Source organism: Dendrobates tinctorius, unplaced genomic scaffold, assembly GCF_039654945.1.
Source record: "Dendrobates tinctorius isolate UK_male_01 unplaced genomic scaffold, ASM3965494v1 ptg000038l, whole genome shotgun sequence".
NCBI classification, from domain to species: domain Eukaryota; kingdom Metazoa; phylum Chordata; class Amphibia; order Anura; family Dendrobatidae; genus Dendrobates; species Dendrobates tinctorius.
The window spans coordinates 17,997,139-18,007,278 of NW_027361706.1; the positions used below are offsets into that span (position 1 = coordinate 17,997,139).

Here is a 10,140-nt window from a genome sequence, read left to right on the forward strand (position 1 = left end):
TACATGGCCAGATCTATCATAGAACTGAAACACTACATCCCTCAGATGACCAGCAACGTGCATTTGCCCAACTTTACATTCTCGATACCACTACCGCAAACGAACAACGCTTACGATGTCAAGAAAATCAAAAATGTCATCCTACATTGATGAACATTATTGCCCTTCAAATCCAAACTATTAATCCTTTTGTGGAAGCTTATCAAATGTTACGTGATGTGGAAGAACAAGAAAAAATTAAATCTCTACAAAACGGAACTGTCATGCCAAACATCACTATGGCTATTAAACAAGATCGTACTCAAGACCCTCGACGCTACAATAATCCCACTGTCAGTGAAGTAGCAGTCGTGTTTCAAAATGACAATGGTGAGCCACTAATGTCCACTCGCAGGATTTCAGAATACTCAAGATGGCATGGCCGCAAGAACATGTGGCCGGCGTGGACAATGTCGGGATCCAGGATGGCGCCGGCGGAAGAAGATGTCTGGGATCGTGGAGCAGCGACGATGACGGTGTGAGTATGAGAGACGGAGTGAGAGAAAGGGTCGTATGTGGAGTGAAAGAGTGAATGGACGTGAGTGGAGATGGTGAAAGGTGAGAGGAGTGTGTGTTGAGGCGGTGTGGTGTGTTGAGGAGGTGTGTGTGTATTGAGGGTTAACATGGCAAGAGGTGTGTCACTATCCTCTCGATGCGATAGCATCAGGCCTTAATCTACTATAATAAATGCGCTAAGCAGCTTCCGGGTTGTAACAACTTCTGTCCAGTTGTAACTGGTGACGTCACAGCACACCTCTTGCCATGTTAACCCTCAACACACCACTCCTCAACATACACTCCTCTCACCTTTCACTATCTCCACTAATGTCCACTCGCAGGATTTCAGAATACTCAAGATGGCATGGCCGCAAGAACATGTCGCCGGCGTGGACAACGTCGGGATCCAGGATGGCGCCGGCGGAAGAAGATGTCGGGGATCATGGAGCAGCGACGATGACAGTGTGAGTATGAGAGACGGAGTGAGAGAAAGGGTCGTATGTGGAGTGAAAGAGTGAGTGGATGTGAGTGGAGATGGTGAAAGGTGAGAGGAGTGTGTGTTGAGGAGGTGTGTGTGTATTGAGGGTTAACATGGCAAGAGGTGTGTCACTATCCTCTCGATGCGATAGCATCGGGCCTTAATCTAGTTATAATATGATTACACAGACAATATTTGTCACAGTACGTACAGGTATAAATGTGAAACTATCACATTTTCTGCTTTTATTTTTAAGAAAGTTTTTTGCATTCAGGAAACTTTCTCATGTTCCATTCTCTTTAGATTTATTTGTGAGAATACTGACGATCTGCTGACAAAACCGTTCACTGGTGGTATTGATGATGATGGTAGTGATGATCTCACTGGTGGTAATGATGATGATGGTAGTGATGAGCTCACTGGTGGTAATAATGATGATGGTAGTGATGATCTCACTGGTGGTATTGATGATGGTAGTGATGATCTCACTGGTGGTAATGATGATATTGTTGATGTTGTCCATCTTGAACTGTCCTCCCACCTCTCCTCCTGCTCCCTCTTTGACCGCTTACAATCAGGCTTCCGACTGCATCACTCAACTGAAACTGCCCTAACTAAAGTCACCAACAACCTACTAACCGCCAAGAGCAAGCGACAATACTCTGTCCTTCTTCTCCTGGACCTGTCTTCTGCCTTTGACACTGTGGACCATTCCCTCCTGCTCCAGATTCTCTCATCTCTGGGCATCACAGGCTTGGCCCTATCCTGGATCTCATCATATCTAACAGACTAATCATTCTGTGTCTCCCTCTCCCACACCACCTCCTCACCTTGCCACTTCTCTATCAGTGTTCCTCAAGGCTCAGTTCTAGGACCCCTACTCTTCTCCATCTACAACTTTGGCCTGGGACAGCTCATAGAATCCCGCAGTTTGCAGTATCATCTCTATGCCGATGACACGCAGATCTACCTATCTGGACCTGACCTCACCTCCTTACTGACCAAAATCCCACAATGTCTGTCCGCTATTCAGCTTTCTTCTCTGCTCGCTTTCTAAAACTGAACATGGACAAAACAGAATTCAATCTTTCCCCCATCTCACTCTACCCCTCCACCAGACTTATCCATCAATGTAAATGGTTGCTCACTTTCCCCAGTCCCACATGCTCGGTGCCTCGGGGTGATCCTCGACTCTGCCCTCGCTTTCAAGCCACTTATCCAAACCCTAGCCTCCTGCCATCTCAATCTCAAAAATATTTCCGGGATCCGTGCATTCCTTGACCATGACACCACAAAAACACTAGTGCATGCCCTTATCTCCTGCCTTGACTACTGCAACCTCCTACTCTCTGGCCTCCCCTCTAGCACTCTGGCACCACTCCAATCCATCCTACATTCTGCTGCCCGACTAATTCACCTGTCTCCCCGTTATTCCCCAGCCTCTCCCCTATGCCAAGCCCTTCATTGGCTTCCTATTGTCCAGAGGCTCCAATTCAAAACCCTAACTATGATATACAAAGCCATCCATAACCTGTCTCCTCCATACATCTGTGACATGGTCTCCCAGTACCTACCTGCATGCAACCTTCGATCCTCTCAAGATCTCCTTCTCTACTCTCCTCTTATCTCATCTTCCCACAACCGCATACAAGACATCTCCCGTGCTTCCCCCATACTCTGGAATTCCCTCCCCCTACACATCAGACTCTCGCCTACCATGGAAACCTTCAAAAAGAACCTGAAGACCCACCTCTTCCGACAAACCTATAACCTGCAGTGATCCGCAATCTACTGATCCGCTGCACGACCAGCTCTACCCTCTAGACTGTGAGCCCTTGCGGGCAGGGTCCTCTCTTCTTCTGTACTTATGTGTGTCTTGTACTGCTCATGTTTATTGTACTTGTCTATATTTGCCTCTTTTCACATGTAAAGCGCCATGGATAAATGGCACTATAAAATTGTATAATAATAATGTTGTCTATAAATCTTGATTGTATTCTTTCTTCGTCTCTTTCAGCCTTCCACTGACTTTACCCAGTCCACTATTTCCTCTTTTCTGATATTGAAGGGATGCTCTGTTGGTGAAAAACAGGAGAAGATAATGTAATTATTTCTTTGGGTGTAGTGGAGGAGGCCAACTCAAAATTAGTAAGGCCTCATTCAGATGTTTTGGGGTTTTTTTTTGTATGCAAAGAGAAAATTTTCATCCATTTTTGGTCAATGTGTCCGCTTTTTCCATCATCGTTTTTTCCTCTATCCAAAAAATAAGTTCTCCTACCCTTTAAGCAGTAAAAAAAAAAATGCAGTTCATTTGCTTTTTTTTTTATAGACCCACATTATTGTACTTACCTGGGTCATCACTTATTATTTCTATCAGCTCATCTTCTTCCTGAACCTTTGTTTTGTTACTGAAAATAGGAAATAAAGAAAATCTTTAATCTCCTTATCATGGGCAGGAATTATAGAAGGAAGCAATGTGCAGAATAATGCATTGTCCAACCCCAGGAAATGCACCCTATTAAGAGCGGTTATAGGAAGTTTTGCCCCCAGCAGTTCGCCCTGGGTACATTTCGCCCCCAGCATTTCGCCCCTGGATGTTTCACCTACAGCATTTTGTCCCTGGATGTGTCGCCATCTGATGTTTCGCCCCTAGCATGTTGACCCCTGATGTTTCACCCTCAGCTTTTAGGGTCAACATGCAGGGAACAAAACATCTAGGGCTGAGCATACCTGAGGGTAAAATATACAGGACCCCAATTGCTGGGGATTCCTGTGGCTGCCTTTTCAGCAGCTCACCCAGTTTCTCTTCTGGCTGGCCTTAAAGGAGTATTATCACCCTAGAACACAAAAAAACTGACATACTTACCTGTCACAGCTGCAGCTCCTTGGGTATGGGGCGAAATGTGCGGGGGTGAAATGTGCAGGGTCGAAACATCCTGGGGGCCAAATGCTGGGGACGAAATGTGGGGGGGGCGAACTGCTGGGGGCGAAACATCCAAATCCCATATAACACAGTCCACATAGTATATAACACAGCCACATAGTATATAACACAGCCACATAGTATATAACAGTCCACATAGTATATAACACAGCCACATAGTATATAACACAGCCCACATAGTATATAACACAGCCCACATAGTATATAACACAGCCACATAGTATATAACACAGCCCACATAGAATATAATACAGCCCACATAATATATAACACAGCCCACATAATATATAACACAGGCCACATAGTATATAACATAGCCTATAAAGTATGTAACACAGCCACATAGTATATAACCCAGCCACATAGTATATAACACAGCCACATAGTATATAACACAGCCACATAGTATATAACACAGGCCACATAGTATATAACACAGGCACATAGAATATAACACAGCCCACATAGAATATAATACAGCCCACATAGAATATAATACAGCCCACATAGAATATAATACAGCCCACATAATATATAACACAGCCCACATAGTATATAACACAGGCCACATAGTATATAACATAGCCCACATAGTATATAACACAGTCCACATAGTATATAACACAGTCCACAAAGTATATAACACAGGCCACATAGTATATAACACAGGCCACATAGTATATAACACAGTCCACATAGTATATAACACAGTCCACATAGTATATAACACAGGCCACATAGTATATAACACAGGCCACATAGTATATAACACAGGCCACAAAGTATATAACACAGGCCACATAGTATATAACACAGGCCACATAGTATATAACACAGTCCACATAGTATATAACACAGTCCACATAGTATATAACACAGGCCACATAGTATATAACACAGGCCACATAGTATATAACACAGGCCACATAGTATATAACACAGTCCACATAGTATATAACACAGTCCACATAGTATATAACATAGGCCACATAGTATATAACACAGGCCACATAGTATATAACACAGCCCACATAGTATATAACACAGCCACATAGTATATAACAGTCCACATAGTATATAACACAGCCACATAGTATATAACACAGCCCACATAGTATATAACACAGCCCACATAGTATATAACACAGCCCACATAGTATATAACACAGCCACATAGTATATAACACAGCCCACATAGAATATAATACAGCCCACATAATATATAACACAGCCCACATAATATATAACACAGGCCACATAGTATATAACATAGCCTATAAAGTATGTAACACAGCCACATAGTATATAACCCAGCCACATAGTATATAACACAGCCACATAGTATATAACACAGCCACATAGTATATAACACAGGCCACATAGTATATAACGCAGGCACATAGAATATAACACAGCCCACATAGAATATAATACAGCCCACATAGAATATAATACAGCCCACATAGAATATAATACAGCCCACATAATATATAACACAGCCCACATAGTATATAACACAGGCCACATAGTATATAACATAGCCCACATAGTATATAACACAGTCCACATAGTATATAACACAGTCCACAAAGTATATAACACAGGCCACATAGTATATAACACAGGCCACATAGTATATAACACAGTCCACATAGTATATAACACAGTCCACATAGTATATAACACAGGCCACATAGTATATAACACAGGCCACATAGTATATAACACAGGCCACAAAGTATATAACACAGGCCACATAGTATATAACACAGGCCACATAGTATATAACACAGTCCACATAGTATATAACACAGTCCACATAGTATATAACACAGGCCACATAGTATATAACACAGGCCACATAGTATATAACACAGGCCACATAGTATATAACACAGTCCACATAGTATATAACACAGTCCACATAGTATATAACATAGGCCACATAGTATATAACACAGGCCACATAGTATATAACACAGCCCACATAGTATATAACACAGTCCACATAGTATATAACACAGTCCACATAGTATATAACACAGGCCACATAGTATATAACACAGGCCACATAGTATATAACACAGGCCACATAGTATATCACACAGGCCACATAGTATATAACACAGGCCACATAGTATATAACACAGGCCACATAGTATATAACACAGTCCACATAGTATATAACACAGTCCACATAGTATATAACATAGGCCACATAGTATATAACACAGGCCACATAGTATATAACACAGTCCACATAGTATATAACACAGTCCACATAGTATATAACACAGTCCACATGGTATATAACACAGGCCACGTAGTATATAACACAGGCCACATAGTATATCACACAGGCCACATAGTATATCACACAGGCCACATAGTATATCACACAGGCCACATAGTATATAACACAGGCCACATAGTATATAACACAGTCCACATAGTATATAACACAGTCCACATAGTATATCACACAGGCCACATAGTATATCACACAGGCCACATAGTATATAACACAGGCCACATAATATATAACACAGTCCACATAGTATATAACACAGTCCACATAGTATATAACACAGGCCACATAGTATATAACACAGGCCACATAGTATATAACACAGTCCACATAGTATATAACACAGTCCACATAGTATATAACACAGGCCACATAGTATATAACACAGGCCACATAGTATATAACACAGCCCACATAGTATATAACACAGTCCACATAGTATATAACACAGTCCACATAGTATATAACACAGTCCACATAGTATATAACACAGTCCACATAGTATATAACACAGGCCACATAGTATATAACACAGGCCACATAGTATATAACACAGGCCACATAGTATATAACACAGTCCACATAGTATATAACACAGCCCACATAGTATATAACACAGTCCACATAGTATATAACACAGTCCACATAGTATATAACACAGTCCACATAGTATATAACACAGTCCACATAGTATATCACACAGGCCACATAGTATATCACACAGCCACATAGTATATAACACAGGCCACATAATATATAACACAGCCACATAGTATATAACACAGGCCACATAGTATATAACACAGGCCACATAGTAAATAACACAGTCCACATAGTATATAACACAGCCCACATCCCCACCCCCCCGAGAATGGCCCCACAGTCCAGAACTCACTGATACAGTATATTAAAAAAAACACAATCCTCACCTCTCCTCGTGCCATGCGCTGCTCCCGTCTGGCTCCTACATAAACATAAAAAATACCAGCACAAAGTCAAGAAAATTTCATGTATATAAACTCAGAGATACATATCAGAAAATACAGAGATAAAAATGAGTTTACCATATACAATGAAAAATAAGTATTTATTAATACAGAAGTTCATCAATTACATAAATAGGAAAATGTACAATAAAATATATCATATGTCAATTAGTATGTATGGATACACATGATCCACAAGACTGATGGCCACAGACTATGAGCAGAACATAATAGCAGGACAGAGCAAAAAATAACCTATGTCAAACCAATGGTGATAGAAAGAGTTAATGCAAACATCAGGCAGCTGTTTCACTCAGTATCAGGTGGCTCAAATAGCCAACCATGCATTGCAATGGTATGCTGAACAAGTGCCCCTAAATCATAAACATCACCATGGTATCAACAATAAATATATATGTATACGCATGCAAAGACCGCTACATGACTAAGTAAAGAATGAAGAGGTTAATTACCCATAGTGACTGCTCGTGCTGTGACCACGTTCCCCAACGCACGTTTCGCTTGATATTTCGTCACTTCCTCAGGGGGCTCCTGTCTCAACGGCTGCCCTGCCTGGCACATAGTGAGTGCGCGATGACGTCATCACACACCCGCAGTGTCAGAGGCAGAGGGGAATGATGGGAGAGGGAGCATCAGCTGACGCTCTCTCCTCCATCATTGCTTTGAACTGGAACCACCATGAGCACCGCAGGAAAGGCTATTAAATGCAAGGCCGCTATTGCCTGGGAACCATGCAAGCCCCTCAGCATTGAAGATATTGAAGTAGCTCCTCCGAAGGCTCATGAAGTTAGAATAAATCGTGCAGAGCTTGCGATGGCCCACACAGTAACATCTGCAAAAAATTAGAGTTTGCATTTGGAGCTCAATCAGGACTGATGGATGATGGTACAAGCAGATTTACCTGTAAAGGCAAAGCGATTTATCATTGCGCATGCACAAGTCACTGAATACACTGTGGTGTCTGACATTTACGTTGCCAAAGTGGATGCCCGTGCCCTTGTTGAAGTTTGTCTGATAGGCTGTGGATTTGCTACTGGATATGGTGCAGCTGTCAACACTGCTAATGTGACCAAGCGCTCTAGTTGTGCTGTTTTTGGCTTGGGAGGAGTTGGTTTTTCAGCAATTGTAGGATGCAAGGATGCAAGCGCTACACGAATCATTGGAGTAGGTTCACATAAGGATAAGTATCCAAAAGCCTTACAACTGGGAGCCACTGAGTGCCTAAACCCAAAGGTTTACGATAAACCCATCCATGAGGTCATTACTGAGCTAACTAATGGAGGAGTGGATTTTGCCATTGAATGTGCAGGACGCACTGAAACCATGGTGTTGCTATTTTGCATCCAGGTTTGCTTGTCACAGGGCGTTCCTTGAAAGGATCTATATTTGGAGGCTACAAGGGTTCTGATATCCCAAAACTGGTTACAGATTATATGAACAAAAGGAACAATCTGGAACATTTGGTTAGCAAGAAGCTAACCCTGGAAAAAATAAATGAAGCATTTGAGCTGCTTAGCAGTGGGGCAGGAGCTCGGAGTATTGTGATATTCTAATCGTACTGCAAGTGAAAATATGGAAGTAGACCATGGAGCTGTCCTTGTAGAAATGCACTTTACAGCTTCTGATTAATCATATCTTATATGCATACATTCTCCTATCTGATTGGTGTATGATGTTTTTTGTACACAGTGTTAGAATACACTTAAGAATTTCGGCATTTGCTTTGGTTCAACTTCTATACTAATGCAGACACCGGTATAGTTCAATGCGGCAGCGGTGGGGGGAGTCGCCGCTGCCGGCAGGTGGGCCCCCCTGCCTCAAGGGCCCCATAGCGGCTGCGTGTTGTGCCGCTACCTGGGGGCCCCTGGGTTAGCGGGGAACCTAGGCAGCTGCCTGGCCTGCCTGCCCCTAATGCTGGCCCTGCTCCTGAGACTCGCCATGGTGGGAGGAAAGAGGATCAGGGTGAGGATTCTGTGGTCCAGACTCCTGGCTAGTGAGACTGGACCGTGTGGAAGACAGGTAGTGCTGGGAAATACTGGAAGCATTATCTGCCATTTAACCGACCACCTGTTTGCACTGTTCTGGCTTTTAGAGTGGTGTCCTGCAACCCCCTGCAAAATGGGACAGGAACCTACGTCTCATGGATGATCGTGTTTGTTGTATTCCCAAAGCACGCATAGTTTCACTTGCCAACGGCCTTGGCCTCTGTATGCACCATCAGCAGCACGTAAACTTCTCTGTCCCTTACCCCACGCCTTGTGCTTTTTAAATTACGTATATAATATATGCATGCAAATTTTCTGGTATTAATAGGGAAAAGAAAATATGTTGCCTTGAAAAGGACTTTTGTTTTTAGCTTACAGCAGCAGTATACCTATGGAAGGCCTGTAAGGCAATAAATCCTGCCTGTATGCCTCTAATCCAAAACTACTTGAGAATGGCACTTGAGCACCCGCGATACTCAATCGAGTAACGAGTGTAACCAAGCACTGCGATGCATGATCGAGTATTGAGCAGTGGCAAGCACGCTTGCTCATCACTTCTGCTGATACACCTTTGGCTCATACTGTATATAAGGGGCTATGTGTGGTCTCATACTATATACAACGGGCTATGTGAGGGCTCATAATGAATATAGAGAGGCTATGTGGGGGCTCATACTATATATAGAGTGGCTATGTGGGGGCTCATACTATATATAGAGGCTATGTGGGGGCTCATACTATATATAGAGAGGCTATGTGGGTTCTGACAACGTATATAGAGGGGCTATGTGAGGAATCATACTGCATGTAGGAAGCTAGGTGTAAGCTCTTACGGTATAAAGAGGTATAGAGGAGAGCTGTATATGGGCTCATATGATATG

At 42.6% G+C, this 10,140-nt stretch overlaps 1 pseudogene; it reads left to right on the forward strand.

Moving 5' to 3' along the window:
• The first annotated feature begins 7,952 nt into the window (after window positions 1-7,952).
• Window positions 7,953-8,827, forward strand: LOC141088353 (NADP-dependent alcohol dehydrogenase-like; annotated as a pseudogene).
• The last annotated feature ends 1,313 nt before the right edge of the window (window positions 8,828-10,140 follow it).